Below are 22,149 nucleotides of genomic sequence, written 5' to 3'. Positions count from 1 at the left end.
TTGAAACGGGTATGGGAGAAAATATGGGAGAGAGCAGATTGGAGGTGGGGATATCCTGTGGGACTGCTGTTTTGGGGGGATGGGTGGGGGAAAAAAGGGGAGAAAATTTGTAACTCAAAATCTGGCGGAAACAAATGATGTAAATCAGCAGTTAATAAAGCATTTAAATTAAAAAAAAATAAAAGTTCTGTATATCTAAAGGTCTATTTATATACCTTTCAATCTCTCTCCCATAATCCTTATACCATAAATCCAATTTAATTTTCCTATAGCAGAATTCACAATATAGCTTTACTCTGGGAAACATAGAACAGTTCCCTTCTCCTGCTAAATGGTAGTTAATTTCTGGACATCAAGGTTCTTTAATGCTCTAGCCCCAGCCAACCTTTCCATCCTTACCTTCCCTACAAATACCTGATATTCTACAGAGACAGTAACTCTTCCACTTTTCCCTTTTCCTCAAACAAGTGCTGTGTTCATGTTATTTTTTTCCTTAAAATTCCATCTTCTACCTTCCCTAAACCCCATTTAAAACTGGTATCATCAAACAGGTAGCAGGTTGAATTTGGCCCTCAAGCTATACCACCCCCTGGTCTAAAAAAATGCTATTCACATTTCAATGACCAACTACTTCATGAAATCACTCCTGATATCTCTAAGTGGAAGTTACAGAGATAAGATCATAAATTGAGAATGGAATAAATCTTAGAGTATAACAAGGTCAAATACTTCATTTCGCAGATGTTGTAAATTAGACCCAATTAAGTGAAGTGATTTGGAAGAGTGGGAGTTCAATCCAGTTCATTTGATTCCAACTCCAGTCCTCTATCCACCATGTCACACTACCTCTGTTCTCTTCCTTCCTGAATATCTCTAGATATGTATACTTTCATTTGGCATTCATCCACTCCTGTCTTGTTTTCTTCTTATGAATATTTTTGTCTCATTTCCCCAAATAGCTTGTAAATTCCCAGAAGGCAGAGACTACTATATCATTAATATGTGATTTTCAGAATATTCCCTTGCACATAGTGGGAGCTTAATAAATATTCATCAAATGAATATATGAATGCTATGAGCTGTTACTGATGCTATTGATATAACGTTTATTAAAATAATAGCTAGCATTTCTATAATGATTATGGCTTGCAAAATGCTTAACAAACATTATTTCATTTGATTCTCATATAATCCTCTGTCTTACATATTACAATTATAATTATTCCCATTCTACACAAGGGCAAGTGCATTTAGGTGGTACAGTGAATAGAGTCCTGGGCCTGCGGTCAGGAAGACTCACCCTCCTGAGTTCAAATCTGTCCTCACTTATTGGCTGTGTCACTCTGGGAAAGTTGCTTCAACCTATTTGCCTCAATTTCCTCAACTGTAAAGTGAGTTAGAGAAGGAAATGGAGAACCACTCCAGCATCTCTGAAAAGAAAACCATAAATGGGGTAACAAAGAGTCCGTACAGAACTGCAAAATAACTAAACAACAACTGAACACAATGGTAAATTGATTCTCAGAGAAGTTGGTTGACTTTCTTAGAGTCATATAGGTAACAAATATTGGAGGCCAGACTTATTCATATCCAGAGCACTTCACTGCATCATCCTACTTTCTTTTCTTTAGTTTATTGACTGAAAGCTTGCAAATTAATTAGAAGAGGGAAGGGGAACCTGTGGCCTTGAGTTCACATGTGGCCTTCTATGTCCTTGTGTGTGGCCTTTTGACTGAATCCAAGTTTAACAGAACAAATCCTCTTTTTAAGGGGATTTGTTCTGTGAAGTTTGGATTTAGTCAAAGGGCCTAGAGAGGCACATGTGGCCTTAAGGCCACAAGCTCCCCACCCTTGAGCTAGAATGTTTACTATACTGCAATATGTGAAGCAAAATAGCTTTTCGCTCTCACACTTCATCTTTCCAATAGTTAGGCAACAGGCACCCTTGAAACTAGAAATTAGAAGTTGAAAGAAGGGAGAGAAGATAAAATGAGCCCCTTCCCCCCCAAAAAAAAATGGAGTAGGAAGATGCCAGCATGAAATTTTCAGAAAAGGGGAAGTGTGGAAATACACACACCTACACACCAACACACACACAAACACGCATACACAAGTACACAATCCAGAAATCCCTTGGAAAAGCTCTTTTCCTCTATATTTTATTGCCTAATCATTATATCAGCTAACATTAATTCAATTATATTCTACAATGTGATTCTCCTATCTATTTATCCAGCCCTAAACTCTCTCTAGGCAGCTAAGTATCTCAGTGGATAAAGCATTGAGTCTGAAGTGAGTTCAAATCCAGTCTCAGACAAATATGTGCTGCTTCACTAGTGTAATGGTAATGGGAATTTGAAGATCATCCCTGCTTCTTGAGAGTCTTAAGTTAATTTGAGGACCTTCCCTGATTTGAAAATATACTCTGTTCCCTAATAGGCTGAATGTGATCACATGGAGCCTGTGGTGGGAGACTTGTTTTTCAGGAATGGCCACATCTTGTTATTTTTTGATTGGGCAGTGGGTCATGAGGGTTTTGATGTTCTCTGGCCCTAGAGAAGCCTATATATACCCTGATGTAAGGTTTTGCTCTGGGGCTCACTAATGGGAAGAATTGTATGATGAGACCAGATGAAACTGGACAGCCGTTGAGCCCCCCAGCATTGAAAATCCAGATATTGGTGCTTTTCTCTCTGGTAACTAACTAGGTATAGATGTAATGATCAGACAGTTGGAAGCCCTGATTGTTTGTCTGTTTCTCTGTCTGTATTTTTTGTCTGCTTGTAACTTCTCATTGTATTTTCTCTGAAGTTCAGGGTGCTGACTTTCCCCCCTGAATTAGGTAAATGATTTATGTTTCATTAAAGTAAGATTGTTAACCCCTTTTTAAGTTGCTTCCCTTTAGAAAAGCAGATTAAAAACAAGTGCTAACAGTCATCCTGGGTATGCTAGGGTGTTTGCTGCTATATATAAGTAGTATAATTCTGGTATGATCAGCTTCAACATAGTATGATCAAAATAGTGTTTCCTATAACCCCAGTGCCATAGTTTGTGAAACTCCATCTCTGTTTTCTGCAATTAATAATAATTATTTATATTGTGGTTACTATGTGCCAGGTACTGGACTAAGTACTTTACAAATATCTCATTTTATCCTAAGGTAGATGCTATCTTTTACAAATAAGGGAACTAAGGCAGACAGAGGTTAAATGTCATGTTTAAGGTAACAGAGCCAGTAAGTCTCAGAATCAGTATTTGAATTAAGGTCTTCCTGATTCTAGGCCTAGGCCCTTATTCAGCTTTCCCATTTAGCTGTATTTGGTTAAAAAGAGAATAGCTACCAAAGATTAGAAAGTACATAATTGTTTCCAGACTTGACAATCTAATAAAGATGGTTTTAAATTGAAAATTGAAGGAGAAGAAATATTTCTTGGCAAAATCACAAATCTAAACACTATGAAATATACCTAATGACAGAGAAAGAACATGTTTCTGGGAAAGAGGTCAAGAATAATACTGGATAAACAAGACAGCTTGATACACAATGTTGCACTGTTATGATTAGAGCCACAGAAATTGCTGCTTGAAAGAACTACTGAAGAGTAAGAATTATTTAAACATAGAACATATCTCAAGAATTTGTTTTAACAGGATAAGCCTCAAGAATTTTGACTGAAGGAACTAGATGGGGTCAATGGCCTGAAGGAACAATGATTAAGGGCTGGTGAAAATGGAAAGATCCATGATATCTATGTTCCTGTTTAAAGGGATATCATACAGAAGTGACAAGGTTACACACCCTGCAACCCAAAACCCAATTTTAAAAAATGAATATTCAATAAAAGAGTAGGATTTGAGGTATTCCTACAAAGAAAACTAGGCCCCCCCAAAAAAATATTTGCTTTTTAAACAACTCTTATCGGGTATATATAAAAAGTAAACAAATGTAGCAAGCACTGATAATAACCAAAAATAAAATAAAACATAAAGACAATTCAGATATGTCTTTCTAAAAGCCTCATAATAAGGCATGGGTGAAAGCAGAAATTAAAGAGAGGTGATGATAGAGAAAGAGGCCTGAAGCATTCTAAACTAACCCTCAACTTTACAGTACCCTGACTACAGATGAATCAATGTTCTTTTGTGGGACTAAATTAGAGCATGGGAAAGTGCATGAAAGGATGATTGTAATGGGAAGGGGAATTTGAAGATCTTCCCTGCCCCTTAATAGACCTAGAGGGGAGTCACAAGACCTCCCCTGCTGTGAAGATAAACTCTGACTCCTGATAGGCTGAATGTAGTCACATGGGGCCTGTGGTGGGAGGAGTTTGCTGAGGAGAAGCAGAACCCATGAAAGAAGCTGGTAGAGAGCTAGCCAGACAGTTGGAGACAGTTGGAGACAGTTGGGGACAGAGGAGCTTAGGCAAGAAGATAATGAGTTTTATTTCTGTAAATATTTCCCTTATATTGGTTTGTGGGAAGGCTAAAGGATGGCATGGCTCTCAATGTTATCATGGTTTTGGAATATCTTTGGTACTATGATGGAATCAGCTTACTGGTTTTGGGATTCGGTTTTCTGGTGTCTAAAGAAATCCTACAGTGCTATCCTCTATCTGGAGAGTGGCATATTTTACAATCAAATGTCATGTGATACTTATAGTCATGTTCTTTATTGTGATCATGGGCTCTGTAAATATTGCATTGGCACTACAATGATGAGAAGGGAAGATGCTTATCAAGTCAAAGAATAAAAATGAAAAGAAAATAACACCTGTAATCAATTAGGAAGAAGAGAGCATATAGTAAAATGGAAAAGTGAACAAAAGATTAAAATAAGGAGAAAGAAAAGAAGAAATCTTGATCCAGTAGTAGGAAGAAGTGACAAAGATTCCTTGGGAGAAAAGAGCCATTAACTTAATAAAGAAAGGGACCTTATAATGGGTACAATCCTTAGGAATTTGATGTTAAGAGAAACCATTAATCCTTCCTCAGAAGGAGAATCAGAGCTCTATTTGTCAACTGACATCTAAAAGAGTGAAAAGGAATGAATTCTTAGAGGAGATTCCATTGCAAATGAGGGTAAATGATAATAGACAGGGCAAAGAACAGTAAAGAATTATATAATCAGGGATATAAGAATATTCTTATCATGCAGCAATACTTCTATCCTTTCTATTATCTATAGAAATTGGAATTTCAAGAATGAAGCACAACAGAAAATGGGAGCCATGAAACAAGATCTACAAAACAATAACATAGAAACTCTTTAGAAGAGGAAGTCAAAAGCAGATATTTTAAGGAATTTTAAGTACATGCAGAATACAATTATTAAAAGAAAGAAAGTGTAAAGTCCATAAATCAAAGAACAGATACTAGGACAGAGAGAAAGGAAAGATAAATAGGGAAGAGAGGGATAGAAAGAAATCTCTTTTTTAAAGGTTCAAAAAATTTTAAGCTAACAAATGGAAGAGTAAAAACAGTAGGATTTTACTTGAAAATTATCCTGCAATAAAAACAAAAGAGAAAATATGAAACTGAACAAATTTGTGGAGAAACTAAAGTTAAAAGACTAATGGCATCTTCTAAATGGGACAGAAAAAAATATTCATATTTCCCTGTGTCTCATGGAACTTTTAACAAAAGTTGACCATGTACTGGGCCACAGAGATATAGAAAACAAATGTAAAATAGCAAATATATGCTTTAAAGACCACAATTCAATAAATATAGAAATTGGTTTAAGGATCACAACAAAAGAAAACAAAAAAAAAATAACCTCAATGGAGACTTAATAATGAAATTTTGCATGATGAATAGGTCAATGAAGAAATTATTTTAAAAAATAAATAATAATAATGTAAAAGAAAATTATGATAAATCTACCTACCAAAATTTATGAGATAAAAATAAAGCTGTCCTAAGAAAGAAAAAAATCATACCATTGAAATCACACATTTTTAAAATAGAAAAATAGTATTAATAAAGTGAATAATCATTTAAAAATAGAAAATTAATAAATCAACATGCCTAAAATAAGCACAAATAGGAGATATTAAAAAAAGAGGGGGGTACACAAATTGTAACAGAAACCAACAGAAACAATAAAACTAAAAGTTGGTACTTTGAAAAGAATAATAAAATCAATAATCTCATAGCTAATATACTTTAAAAGGAGAAAGAATAAAATCAATAAAATAATAAATGAACATGGTGAAACTGCAGGAAAGCCAGAAGAAACAAAAAGAATGTCCAGAACATATTATGTACAGTTATATGTTAATAAAAGTGGGAACACAAAAGGAAAGGGGGATATCGTCAAAAGTATAAAATATCCAATCTATCATAAGACCCCATAGAGATCTTTAATAACACTATCACAGAAAAGGAAATAGATCTAGTTTAAACAAATTTCTGATCCTGGTGGATTCATAGAAAATTCTGTCAACCTTTTTTTTTCATTTTATTTATTTTATCTATTTATTTTCAGTTTTCAACATTCACTATAACAAGCTCTTGAGTTTTGAATTTTCTCTGCCGCATTACTCTCCTCCGTCCCCAGGATGTTGCACAATTAGCTCTACATATACATTCTTATTAAAAATATTTTCCCATTTGTCATGTTGTTAAGAAAAATTAGAACAAATGGGAGAAACCATGATAAAGAACAAAACAAAACAAGAAAAAAGGAAAGAGGCCAAATGGCATCCATTAATCTGCTTTCAGACTCCATAGTTCTTTTTTCAGGATGTGGATAGCATTTTCCATCATGAGTCTTTTGGAGTTGCCTTAGATTCTTGCATTGCTGAGGAGAGTTAAGTCTATCAAAGTTAGTCATCGCACAATGTGGTTGTTACTCTTTATAATATTCCCTTGGTTTGGCTCACTTCACTCATCATCAGTTCTTATATTTCTTTCAGGATTTTCTAAAGTCTGCCTGGTCATAATTTCTTATAGTACAATAGTATACAATTACAGTCATATACCACAACTTGTTCAGCCATTCCCCAATCGATGGGCATCCCCTCAACTTCCAATTCTTGGAAGCCACAAAAAAGGAGCTACTATAAATATTTTTGTATATGTGGATTCTTTTTTTAAGACCTCTTTAGGATATAGTCCTAGAAGTGGCATTCCTGAGTCAAAGGGTGTGCACATTTTTATACTCTTTGGCATAGTTCCAAATTGCTCTTCAAAAGGTAGGATTAGTTGACAATTCCACCAATGATGCATTAGTGTTCCAAATTTCACACATCTCTACACATAATTTTCCTCTTTTGTCATGTTAGCCAATCTTATAGGTGTAATGTGGTACATCAGAGTTGTTTTGATTTGCATTTCTTTAATCAACAGTGATTTCTTTTTCATATCATTATAGATGACCTTAATTTCTTCTTCTGAAAACTGCCTGTTCATATCAATTCTGTCAAACTTCAAAGAAAAGTTAATGCCCATCCCTCACTTATTGTTCTCAAAAACTGAGAAAGAAAGCACCCTACCAGAATCCATTAATGAGGCAAATATATTCCTAATACCTAAACCAGGGGAAGATAAAATACAGAAAGAAAACTATTAACCAATATCATTAATGAATAATGACTCAAAAATTTTAAACAAAATCCTATTAAACAGAGCATTCATTATGGTCAAGTGGAATTCCTACTAGGGTTTCAAGAATAATTCAATATTAGGAAAATAATAAATATAGCCACATTTAAAATTATATATATATATATGAAACCACATGTTCATCTCAATACATACAAAAAAATCTGACAAAAGACAAAACTCTTTTCTGCTAAAATATGACCAAATGTAGGCATAGAAGAATTAAAATTTTATAAAAGGATTGAAAACCAAAAGTAAATACCACAGGCCACAGTGAAACATTTGGACATTTTTGAATAAAAATAAAAGTGAAACAAGGAAACCCACTCCCCCCCTGCCGCCACTATTGGAAATTATTTTTGGAAATGCTAAGAATTAAAGGAACAATGATAAGTAAAAAGGAGATAGGACTATCTGTTTGCTGATGATATTGGATATAAAGTAAGACAGCCATAAATTAGGAAATAGGTAAACAAAATGTGATCCATTAATGCAATGGAAAATTACTGTGCTATAAAAATGATGCATGTGATAAATACAGAGAATAAAAGAATGATCTATATGAACTGGTGAAGAATGAAGTAAACAGTGCTGAGAAAACAATATAGAAAAACCATATACAGTAACTGCCACAATGTAAATAGGAAGAACAACTACATATTTAAAAAAATTAAAAGTGGGCATGGCAAAATTACAGATGTTAAGCAGTAAGCATATGAAGAGATGAGAAGACACAACCACCTACCCCTTAGTAGAGGTGGAAGGTACACAGATGTTACATTTTAGATATATTTTTAATTTTTTTCAAAGTATTGATCATTTCCTTCTCTAACACACACACAGAGTCTTATGGTATGTCTCTGGAAGGCAGAGAGAGAAGGACACATGGGATAATAACTTGATAAAATAAACAGAAAATATCAAGAAAAATACTTATTTTTTAAAAAAGAAAACTAACCTGCGAGGGAAATAAAAAAGACAGGAATAAATGGAAAATTAGATAAAAAGGGAAAGAAAAGGAACCAAAAATCAATAAAATTATAAACTTAAGTACTCAAAATGCTTTGGCATCTAAATACATAAAGCAAAAGTTATCTGAAATGCAAGAAGAAATGTCAAGTAATAATGACCCCCTCTCAGGTTTCAATAAATCTAACATAAACATAAACAGGGGGAAAAATACAAAATTGAATAAATTTCTGTAGAAATTAGAAATAAATGACTTGTGGCCACTTTTAAACAGAGCTACTCAAGATTATACCTATTACTGAACATCTCATGGATTTTTACAAAATTAATTATGTATTATGACACAAAAATATTCAAAGTAATTGAAAATAGAAAGAGTAAACATATTCTTTACAGATTACAATGCAACATAAAAATAGTTCAAAGGGTAAATACAAAAAAAATTATACAGGACCAATTCAAGACAATAAAATCCTTTAAAAATAGATCAAAGAACAAATCCTTTAATAAATAATATTTATGTGAAAGGAAAAAATGATGTTAAAACAACACAGCAAAATTTATGTAATGTTGCTAAAGCCATCCTCAGGGATATTTTTAAAAATGTGTGATTGGTAACTTGGAGCAATCTTTCTTATAACTGTTAACAGCAATCACATTATTAAAAGGATTCTTTACAGACCTGAATAAAATAAAATTCATTTGCAAAAATAAGTTATTCATATTTTCAAAGGAAATAATGAAAAGAAATAGGGATGGAGGGTAAATAGTATTGACACACATCAAACTATATTTTAAAGAACAATCATCACAGCCTTGTAGTACTGATATTTATTAAATGAGAAGCAGATGGAATGAACGGATTTGATGAGGAGGAATCACAAAAAATGGCATTCAATAAACAACTATTAAATAAACTGGAAAATATAATAAAAAAAAACTTTTTGGAAAATTGGAAACTAATCTTATAGAAATTAGGTATAGACCAATACCTTATACCATATCCTATAATACATTCTTAGTATATGTATCATTTTAATATTAAAAATATAAAATATACTTTGGTGATATGAAATATTAATAATATATGGAAATAGAAGTACACATATGACCTTAATATTAAATTTTTTTTTAAACAGAAGATGCCCTTTACAAACTATCTGTAGGAGATGAACTCTTAAATAAAGAAGTGATAGAGGCAATTACAAAGGATAAAATAGATAATTCAGATTACATGGAAATGAAAAGCACATATAAAACCAAAATTAATGCACTTAATGTGAGAGGTAAATCAATATATAGGAGGGAAAATCTTTGCATTAGATTTTTCTGATAAGATTTTGTTATCCAAATCTGGAACTATGAGCAAAAAGCTCTATAAGTGCATGCCCTTTGACCCAGCAATACCATTTCTTGGGTTGTATCCCAAAGAGATCATACAAGTGGGAAAAGGACCTATATGTACAAAAATATTTATAGCAGCTCTTTTTGTTGTGGCAAAGAATTGGAAATCAAGGGGATGCCCATCAATTGTAGAATGGCTAAACAAGTTGTGGTATATGAATGAAATGGAATACTATTTTGCCATAAGAAATGAGGAGCAGACAGACTTCCTAATAACCTGGAGAGACTTATGTAAGCTAATATTGAGTGAGAAGAACAGAGCCAGGAGAAATTTGTACGCAATTACAGACACAATGTATGTGTGATGAGTAGCTTTGGTAGACTGGACTCCTCTCAGCAATGCAAGGTTATAAGACAACTCCAAAATACTAATGAAAGATATCCACATCCAGAGAAAGAACTACAGAATCTCAATGCAGACTGAAGCAAACTACTTTTTTTTTTCTCTGTAAAATGTGTCAATCTAGTTGGCATTCAAGGTTTCTTTCAGGCCTAGATCTATGATACTCTGGTCGTATAAACAAATATTAGCATCTTTTTATGTAGGAAGCAAAAAAGCTGCTCTGGACTCTTTAAGTCAATGACTATTTCCTCATATAGTTTAGTGAAAAAAAACAACAACAATTAAAATATGTAAGAAATATATAAGAAAAACATTACCTAAAAGACAAGAAAAAGAAAACTCTTGGCAGGGGTGGGAAACATGCAGCTTAGAGGCAACAGGTTACCCACCCCTGTTAGTAGCTCACTTAGTACAAACATCAAATATTATATGTCAAAATAGTGACAGAGGTTGTAGAAGTTTTAGAGAATGTGCCCATAATTTAAAGAAATTGTGTTCTAAGCTTCATCAAGGTTCTACTCTGATCACTGATGGCAGAATAGAAATGACCTTGGGTTCTCAAAAGCTCTTCCATTGGAACCCAACCTCTGGAAGATTCTGCCATGTGAGAAATACATTGAGTTTGTCCCATTGACTATTTTGTTTGTTATCTATGGTCCACCCTAGGTTAGTTCAGAGCATTAACGAACAAAGTCATGAAAGGATTTGTGACCATGACAACACTTGGAGATTTTCAGACAAGTTCTGGAATGATAGTGATCTGAACCCAGAATGTCACACAATGAGGAAGAGGGAGAGGAGATTTCTCCCCTATATACACACTCACTTCTTCATCTCTTCTCTTCCACATCAAGCTAAACTCACAGCAGGGTTGCTTGTTGCTGTTGTTGTGCTTGTCCTTCCTTCTTGAAGGGGACCTTGACATCTAGGAGATGATAACTTGATTTGCAAATGAATTGGATTTCAGAGAGAATTTGATTGTGCAAAGTCACCAGTCTCACTTGCTCCTCTACAGTCATCTGGGTACAGTGGCCAAATATCAATCAGGAGAACTGGAGATGGCCCAGGATGCAATAGGAGTGTTGGCCTTTGTTAGCTAAGGTCTTTCCAGGTTTTCACTTTGAGTGAGGCTATGCCCATTCAGTGAATGGGCCTCTTTAAAAAGTGAGTCAAGGAATGGCCTGGCCCGTTTAATAATAATAAAACAAAAGAATCAAACTGGGAGGGGAAGACCCTCAGGGTTGCTTGATCAAAAGAGAAACAGTTATTATTTACATTTATTTTGACACAGAAGGGCACAAAAATTAGCCATTAAGTGGTGCTTGGGCAAGGACCTATTGTTGTCCAAGAAATCTAGCCAATAACCCCCAAGAGAACTATGCAGCAGAAGCACATGACAGTGAGTTACTGAATCCTTTATTCCGCCTTCTCTTTCCTTTTCTGAGCACAAGTCAATAATTGGTAATCCCAAGAAATAGACGAGTATCTTTGGAAATTCTGAGTCTGAGTCAGGAACTTCCCAGGAAGAAGAATCCCATAATGCATATCTATCAAAGGTGAGGAGGACCACCTAGTAGATAATTGTATAACTGGACAACTAAATCTGTGCCATCACTGAGCAAAGATCCAGTTCTCTTCTTGATAATTACTATGATTTTCTCAGAAAATACAGTGGTAAAGTAAATATGGAATGTTTGCTCATCAATCACACAATGGGTCTTTCTTTCCCTAGGTGAGTATAATAGTATACTTGGTTGAGGATTTTATATTTCCACATGAAAGATTATATGTTACAATGAGCAGAAAGTTGGATTCAGAGGAAAGGATGGGTATGTTAAACTTTTTTCTCTGATACAGAAGAGAATAATCATTTATATAGTACCTAGTGTGTGAAGCATTGTGCTAAGTACTTTTACAAATATCCTATTCGATTCTTACAACAACCCTATGAGGTAGGTGCTATTATTATGCTCAATTTATAGTTAAGGAAATTGAGGCAACCAGAGGTTAAATGACTTGTCCAGGTTCACTCAGCTGGTTTCTGAGGTTAGATCTGAACTAATGTCTTCCTGACTTTGGGCCTAGTCCTCTATTCACTGCACAGCCAGCTATCTGACACATAGTTTTTGTTGACCCTGGGTCAATTAACCTTTCAATGTCCAGGTCTCTCTCTAAGACTATAAGTTACAGAGAAGGTATTGATTTATATCCCTTAAAGGAAGAACTCCCTAAATTAATGAAATATCAGGTCTACAAAAAGAACAATATTCTTTATGTGTTCATGTGTTCATGTACATCCTTTGCCTCTTAGGCATTTGTTGTTGTTGTTAGAGGAGAAAATAAAAAGCTTCCCTGGATCTGGGAAAGAAAAAAAAAAGAAATTAGATACGGTGCTGAGTTAAGTATATTGAATAAACTAGATTTTTTTACAACTGGTAATGAAAATTTTCATGTGCAAATTTATGTGCTTATTTTATCAGAATTAAAGATCTTTGATTCCAATTTCATCAATGTGGCTATTTCCATTGCTAATGCAAATCTTAACACTTTTATAACTTAGCATATAGTCTTTGGGAATTTGTATGACTACAAAACTCATCACTCCACAGTCGAGTGATTAGCCTTTCCAAATTTAACTATTAAAGTCATTAGTTAACATAAATGTAAACTATTACTGGGCCTATATTTGAAGCTTTTGCAGTTTGGTAAGACCTAGAATTTGTACTTAAGTGTCAAAAACTTCAAATATCCTGGGACACCTCCATACCACAATGTAATATGGGAGGGAGGATGATTTAGTGGAGGTTTAATTTATGGGAAATGATTAATTATGTAATCAGATCAATAATGAAATAATAAATATACAACTAAATTACAATTATAGAAGCTAATGTTAGAAGATTAACTTGGTAATTAAGATAAATTGTTTGTAAGTAAAATGTATGCCAGCAGATTGTAACTAAAATATGTCTCTGCCTGGTATTTCACATATGGGTTAAATAATTAATAAATATCAGATGAATCTTATATTCATTACAAATTATTATGCTTCACATAATATATTGAATCATACCTAACATAAATATGAATATGAGATATTATCTTTTATATATAAACAGGAAAGTTGCTGAAATGGTAAGAAAAAAATATTTGTGCAAGTAAAAAATTATAAAAATTTCCTTCTGTAGAAACAATGTCTCTCAAATCAAAAACATTGAGCAACACAGAAAACTTTGAGGATCAGTTAAAGAATCAGTGCCCATCAGATGAATGTCTTTAGAAAGCATATTTGAAGACAAAGCAATGTCTTCATTCAATGTAAAATTTGCAGCTTAGAGGCAACAGGTTACCCAGCCCTGTTAGTGGCTCACTTTGTACAAACATCAAATAAAATATGTCAAAATAGTGACAGAGGTTGTAGAAGTTTTAGAGAATGTGCCCATAATTTAAAGAAATTGCTAACAATGACTGCAAGGCATTGTGGTTTTACACTTCATTTGTATGTGTGTGTGTGTGTGTTTTAAGCAATCGGGGTTAAGTAACTTGCTCAAGGTTACATGGCCAGTTATTTCTGGGTGTGGTGCTGAGTATCTGAGACTGGGATTCAATCTCCAGGTCATCCTCACACTGGAGCCAGTAATCTTACTCACTGAGCCACCTGGCCTCCCCTAAGCAATTGGGGTTAAGTAACTTGCTCAAGGTTACACGGCCAGGTGTTTCTGGGTGGGTGCTAATCTGGGTGAGATTAGATCCCCAGGTCATCCCGACACTGGAGCCGGTGCTCTTACTCTCTGTGCTGCCTGGCAGCCCCATGTATGTGTCTGTTTTTATAATTTACAAGTAACAAAAGCATAAATAACATAACTGACTGACTATAAGAAGTGTATGTAATCACTTTGGGCTTTATTATTACTTCATAAAGTAAAGATTTTTGTTCACTGCCACTAGGCGACTATGATTTGAGGCTTTCTTTAAAACCTTGCCTTATACGCAATTCACTCTGGATCTCATTGATTGGACAGCAATAGCTCTCAGCCCTAGCACCACATAATGGTTACTTTCTAGGCTCTCTTGGCACTGAGTGAATCCAAATAGTAATTGTTTCTCTTTTGGCCAGCAACCCAGAGGGTCTTCTCCTTCCAGTATGATTTTTTTTTTCTTATTAAAGGAATCATTCCTTGCCTCACTTCTTAAAGAGGCCTTATTCACTGAAAGGGAGTTGTCTCAGACCTAGGAAAGACATTAGCTTAAAAAGGCCATGGTCTACCACTCCACCATGGACCATCTCCTGATCAATATCTGGCCACTGAACCCAGATGACTCTGGAGGAGAAAGTGAGGCTGGTGATTTTACACAGCTCTTTTTCACTCAAATCGAATTCATTTGCAGCTCATGTCATCATCTTCCTGATGTCATGCTCTTCTTCAAGAGGGACAAACCACACAACAACTTCAGGCATCAGAAGCTATTAAGAAACCAGAGAAGAAGCTTTAAGTAGCCACTATAGGAAGAGAAAGATAGAAGAAGCAAAAGAAAAGACAGAGTTGTGGAAGAGTCACAGTTAGCTGGTATGGAGGATAAAGAAAGTTTCCTGTTGAGAGTGCTAACTCTTCAGCTATTGTGCTGGGAACTTGCTGATTAAAAGAGAAGCCTAAAACAGTTTCTGTAAGCTCATAGGAAGAAAGCTAAATCCCACTTCTTGTTAAAGAGCTATTGGGGCTTATTGCTCACTCTAGACTGTGAAAGGTGTAACTTGCCCCTTCATTGCCTTCTACATCCCTCTCTAGAATGACAAGGAGAATGCTAATCAAGCAATTAGTAAACATCTATTGAGCACCTACTTTGTTCCACACACTGTGCAGTGCTGGTATACAAAAAGAGGTGAGATAGTTCTTGCCCACAAGGAGTTTACAGATTAATGGGGAAGAAACGTGTGTGTGTGTGAGTGTATACAATGTATATGCATGTATATACAAATCAAGTTAAATACAGAAGATATGTATCAAGTATCCTGGGTCACTGCCATAACACAATGCAACATGGAAGGCTGATTTAGTGGAGTTTTATTTTATAAGAAATGATTAATTACAGAAGAAATTAAAAATAATTAAAATTGAGAAGGAAGTCACTGGAATTAAGAGGAATTTGGGAAGCCTTCTTGATGAAGGTGGGATTTTAGGTGGGACTTAAGGAAGTGAAGGAAGTCAATAAACAGAGAGGAGGAAAGTATTACAAGTATGGGGTACAGCCAGTGAAAATGCCCAGAGACAAGAGATGGAACATCTTATCCATGAACCAGCCAATATGCCATTTGTCACTGGATTGAAGAGTACTTGTCAAGAGAAAGGTACAAGTAGATAGAAAGGTAGAAGAGGGCTAGGCTATAAGGGGCTATGAATGCCAAAGAGAATTTTGTATTTTATCCTGGAGGTGATAGGGAGCCAATGCTGTATATGGAGTAGGAGGGTGCCATACTCAGATCTGTTATTTACTGAATGAATCACTTTAGTTACTGAATGGAGGATGGATTGGAGTAGGAAGAAAGTTGAGGCAAGTAGACTCACTAAGAGGCTATTACAGTTATCCAGGTTTGAGGAGATAAGTTCCAGCACTAGAGTAGTAGCATTGTCAGAGGAAAGAAAATGGTATATTCAAGAGATGGTGCAAAGGTGAAATCAACAGAACTTGGCTACAGTTTGGATAGAGAGGGTGAGTGTGGATTCCAAAATGACTCCTAGTTTGAGAGCCTGAGGGGCAGGCAGGATGGTGCTTCCCTCTACCATTGTAAGGAAAGTAGGAGGGAGGGAGTGTTTTAAGAGAAAGATAATGAATCCCATTTTGAACTTAGTGAGTTTAAGGCATCTACTGGACATGCAGTCTGAGTAAGGAAACTGAAGATGTGTGATGGAAATCAGCAGAGACATTGGAGCAAAATAGGTAGATTTGAGAATTATTAGAATAGAAAAGGTAATTAAATCCATGGGAGGTGATGATATTACCAAGTGAAGTAGTATTTAAGGATAAGAAATGAGGGCCCAGGATGAAACCCTAAAGGTTCACCTGGGTTCAGAGGGCATGATCTAGAAGAGGATATGGCAAAGGAGAGAGAGAAGGAGTAGTTCAATATGTAAGAAGAGACAGAAAAGTATTTAAGTACTCTACACAGAGAATATCAAGGGGAAGGGAGTAATCAGCAATGTCAAAAGCTTCTAGAAAGGTCAATGAGAATGAAGATTGAGAAAAGTATGAGATTTGGATTGGATTTAGCAACTAAAGGATCATTAGTAATTTTTGGAAAAGTATTTTTAATGGAATGATAAACCAAATTTTGCAGCTGTTTTGCTATTAGCTATGTTTTGTGGTTAGAAGAGGCTTTAACATGACTGTACAAAGCTTATTCCCATGTTATTTGTAGACCTAAGTTTTATTACAGTCCTCTGATGTGAGGGAGGTCCTTGTCATTACAACGGCATAACACTTTCTCATCACACTCTTAAAATGGCTATGACCTGAAAAAACTTCTCACTGATTCTCTTGCTTAAGAACAGAAAAAGATTAGCTTTGCCTATCAGAAGAATGGTAAGAACAAGAAAGGGGTCAGTTAACAGGGAAGGACCTTCATTTGATAGAGATTATTACTGCAGGTAAAAAGGACATAAAGACCTAAAGTACAAGTTTGTGAGTTTCTGTAATAGTAATGGAATACAAAGATTCCCCTGTATTGGCTTGGTTTTCAAATTGATTTTGTTAAAACCCAGAGCTTGTTAATCCCACCTGTGGGATGGACTTGCTGATGTAAAAAGAGAGTCCTGAAATGGGAGGAGCTGGTGACGTAGATTTGGAGACACAAGAGAGAGGCAGAAGAACTTTTTGGAAGCAGCACCCTCGTGGAGGCAGAGAGAGACTGAGAGGATTGCTGAGGGCTACTTTGAATTGCCCTGGACTTTTGAGACCTGCTCCCAGAGCTGCCAAGGACTCAGGAGACATGGCTGTTTTGCTGGTACTTTGTCTGTCTGTCTTGATGTTGTTTTGCCAGATTTGTCCACTGGTGAAAGACAGTCCTGTTGTTGAAGAAGTCCTGGAACCTGGCTGCTGGTTAAGAAGCCCTGAGACTGTCCTGCAGACAGAGAGTGAATACTGTCCACTAGTGAAGGACAGTGCTGTTGTTGCAGGGGTCTGGGAACCTTTCTGTTGGTTCAGAAGCCCTGAAGAAGGATTTTCTTGTTGTATGTTTACAGAAATCCTGGGAGAGGGTGGTTCCAAAAAGTTCTTCTGCCTCTCTCTTGTGTCTCCAAATCTACGTCACCAGCTCCTCCCAGTTCAGGACTCTCTTTTTACATCAACAAGTCCATCCCACAGGTGGGATTAACAAGCTCTGGGTTTTAACACAATCAATTTGAAAACCAAGCCAATACAGGGGAATATTTATATTCCATTACTATCACAGTTTCCCTGGACCCGTACATTTCTCTACTTGTGTGATCCCCTTGTTGTTGTTGTTGTTCAGTCGTGTCCAACTCTTCATGATCTCATTTGGAGTTTTCTTGGAAAATAAACTAGAGTGGTTTGCCTTTTTCTTCTCCAGCTCCTTTTACAGATGAGTAAAATGAGGCAAAATTAACTGACTTATCCAGGGTCACACAGCTAGTAAATATCTGAAGTCAGATTTGATCTCAGGAATATGAGCTTTCCTGAACCAAGGCCCAACACACTACCCTCTACACCAACTAGATGCTCCATTTCTTTCTAGGTTTCTTTAAATGTGTACTTCACAGATATTATGTGCCTTGACAGTATATACTACATACTTTGAAGTATGACCTAGGTTTTTGTGTTAACTGTTATGGTATGATTATTCTTGTCTTTTTCTTTGTATAAATATTACACTTTTAGATTTTTAGATTGTATAAATATTTAGACTTTTTAGATTGTCTGCCTTATACTGTAAGTATAGCATAATCATACTATAAGTACTATGATTATTTCTGTTTTGCATTCTTTTGAGTAAATACAAAAATTATTATGCTTTTGTCTTATTTAGTAAATGTTTTATATTTGAGTTACTATCATCATTGGGAATGATTTCATATAAAAAAGGATACCAATGGGGGCTCAGCTGCTACAGTGATGAAGAATAGGAGTATATCTTCCCCCCACTCAACTCTATGCAAAGATATACCTACACCACAGATACTCTTAGGACCCTGAGATAGGATAGTGAATTATAGTACACACTAGGCTATGTGAACTCCAGGTCTGTCAACATGAATGCACATTTGGTGAGGGAGCCAGATAAAAATGAAAAGAATGTAAATGCTACATATATAACAGAGATGTTAGTTCTTTTAAGTAACTACCCTGAAATAATCTTGTCAACAGAGTCAAATGGAGCTGTGGGTACTAAACAACAATAAAATTATAGTTTGTCTACCAAAATGAAGCCACTTAAAAAACTCAGATTTTCAGTTTCCCATTTTAAGAATCTTAAAAATTATTCTTAGTCAATTCCCTTCGTGCCAATATATTATGCCTGCTATGAGTTCTGAATCCTATTTAGTTAGGCCTAGTTTGTTATCTGACTATTGAGACCTTAATATTACTTCAACTAGGAAAACTGCCTACCTGTTAATTATTTAAAGGGACCTTTGTGATCAGAAAACATAAGGAGTTTGTAACGAAGACACAGTGGGACAGATTACCTAAAAATCAGATCTAGCAAAGAAAAACAAAACAATGAGCCATCCAAGGAGTATTTCCCCAAATAGATCCCATGAACCTGGGTTATTAATCACTTCTTCCTGAGAACATATGTATTAGAGGCAGAGATTTTACCTAGTCATTAATAACTGTATAAAGTTGTGGATAAAAGGATATATATATATACAATAAAATTTGTATAACCTCCCCAGAAAATTAATAACAGTTACTACAACCAGAGTTTCAGAAAGGAAAAATATTGGCTGCCATATGGTCCTTGGTTGTGCAGACCCCATAATAGTACAGCTCTTCAATAACAGATTAATGAAGAAAACAAAGCAAATCAGTCTTTAATTTTTCCACTCTGTCCTGTAATAATTCCTTATGATTATATAGTATTTTAAGGTTAATAATAACTCATTTACTTATAGTTTTAATGTTTTCAAAATATTTTTGTCATAATACCCTCATGAGATAAGTAATGCAAGTATTAATAGACCCATTTTTTAGAAAAGGAAGGAGATCCAGAATTTAAGTAACTTTTCTAGGGCCATATAATCATTTACTGCTGTTCTATATACACCAACACTCATGGAAGGATATTAGAAACATGTTCTCCTTACTGCTTCATGAAATTCTTAGCTCTCTTCGAGGTTTAGATTGCATACCTTGTACAAATGAAAAATTCCATTATATTTACTGTAACTTCTCATCAATAAAATTTAAGTTCCTTTATAAAGGAGAACGGTTTAGATAGATAGGTAGATAAAGCATTTATTACGTTTCCTATGTTTCCACATATTATCCTAAGAAATTTAGAACTTTTTACATTTAAAAAGCACATTTACATTTACAAAGCACAGGGCAGTTCTTACTCCAGTGTATTTCAACAAATGAAACACTGTCTCAAAAATCTTAGAATTTATGTTGTATGTTATGAGAAATTATGAGAGATCCTCAGTTAATTTTTTTGCATAGGCAATAGCGATAATCGATATTTAAATGAATAAATTGTTCAGAACTATAAAAAGGAACTGTAATTTATACAATTGAATTTATAGTGGTTTTTTGCTTCTGTATAATATGGCTTTTGTTCCATAATAGTTTAACATTGATTATCCTTCATCTTTTCTAACTAAGAATCCCTTGGACTCTATGAATATTGTGTTTCAGTCCACTCCTCTAAAAACACACAAAAACCAGAGTCAATAGCCTTAATTTTTGAGGATGAAGGGAGACAAAGGAAAGGAAGTGCTACATACCTTTTAGGGTAACAAAAGCAATTTAACAGTGGAGACATAAATACTTATAGGTCCATACAGCTAAGGTTGCATGTTCAGCATTACCAGGTTACCACAAGATCAACAAGAAGTAGTAGTCACACAATTGCATTATTAGAGGATATCCTATGAAATAGGAGGCATAAATTACTCAATTGAAGATGTATGTATTTTGTAAGATCATATGTATTTTGTAAGTGTATGTCCTATGTGTGTCAACTCTTCTCACTGATGGTGTGTGTAGTTTTAGAAGAATGTGCCCCAGGCTTAGAGGAGAAATATTTACATAATTTTTCCTACTATGATATTTCATTAAATATCTTTGCTTTGAAAGAAATAAACATAGAACCATATAGAAGGTAGATAGTGGTGAAGGAATTCCTAAGAGTCTTGTTAGTCAGTGCTGCTCATAGGAACTTTGAGAGTTTAGGAGAATCATTTTATACATGCATATATACATACACACATACATATGCTCTATATAGCACATATTAAATATACATTACTTTGAGATTTGAAAAGTACCTCATATGTGCATCTCATTTGATCTCTGCACTTACTTAGTGATGTAAGAGACATTATAATCCCCATTTTATAGATGAAGAAAGTAAGATAAAAGGGGCAAAATGATGTCCCCAGCTCCCCAGAGTCATACAGCTGGTAAGTGTCTAAAGCAGGACTCTCTAGCACTGTATCCATTAAATGAAGTTACTGTCCATGAAATCATGAAACCATCATGTTCCCAGATCTCCTCTGACCCTACTCCCTGAATGATTTTAGTCAGTATGGTTCAATAACAAGTTGTAGTAACCAAGTGAAAGTAATAGATTTATGGTTAATTATAGACTTTATAGAATTATAGAACTCAGAACTAAGCAAATGTTCTATTCAAACTACATCTAGAATGTTGTGATTGTCACATTTTAGAAGAACCATTGATGTATTAGAGTGCTTATAGGAGAGAGTGACCAGGATGGCAAAGGTGCCAGCAAAGGTTCTCAGAACTATACAATAAGAAGCTCATTTAAAGCAACTAATGATATTTAGCTTCAGGGAAAAAACACTTAAGTTGAGAACAATTGTAATCTTTAAGTATTTGTTGAGTTTTTGAAGAAATTGAATTAGACTTATTCTGTTAGCATCCAAGCCCAAAATTAACAATGAGTTGAAATTTCAGGCTGTGATTGACAGAGGAAACAAAGAGAGCTCTTAGATGATCATTAGGAAAAATAGGGAAAATGCAGTGTCATATAATGGATAGAGATCTGGCCTCAGAGAAAAAAAGGGAAAGAAAGAAGAAAGGAAGGAAAGAAGAGAATCCCTTACAGTTTGTTGCTGTTATTTTTTGTTCAGTTTTGTCCAACTTTTTTTGAACCCATGGACCATGCACATCAGGTTCTTCTATCCCCTACTGTCTCTCAGGACCTGTCCAGTTTCATATTTGTTGTTTCCATGATAACATCTATCCATCTTACCCTCTACTGTCCCCTTTTCCTTTTGACTTTTACTTTACAGTTAGAGCTACCTCCAAACATGGCAGGTTACCCTAGGGCATAATGAACTCCCCCTCACTGGACATCATTAATCAGCATGACCACCTAGAAAATTTTACATTGGCATTCAAGATTTGTGTATAGAAGTTGAACTACTTCACCACCAAGGTAAATTTCCATTCTGCAATTCTTAGATGGGATAGAAATTATAAGAGTGTAAGGGTTATGGGATTTAAAGATCTCCCATGCCCCATGGACGTGCTGACATAGCAGAGCAAGAGAAAGTGAAAAGCCGAGCTAACGGTCCTGCGGTTGGCAGTTGGCGGCGGTTGCTTTTTTTTTTTTTTTTTTTTTTTTT

The sequence above is a fragment of the Petaurus breviceps genome, unplaced genomic scaffold (assembly GCF_028583685.1).
Source record: "Petaurus breviceps papuanus isolate PSGF00001 unplaced genomic scaffold, PetGlider_PUasm1.0 126, whole genome shotgun sequence".
Lineage (NCBI taxonomy): Eukaryota > Metazoa > Chordata > Mammalia > Diprotodontia > Petauridae > Petaurus > Petaurus breviceps.
This window is presented reverse-complemented; position numbering follows the sequence as displayed.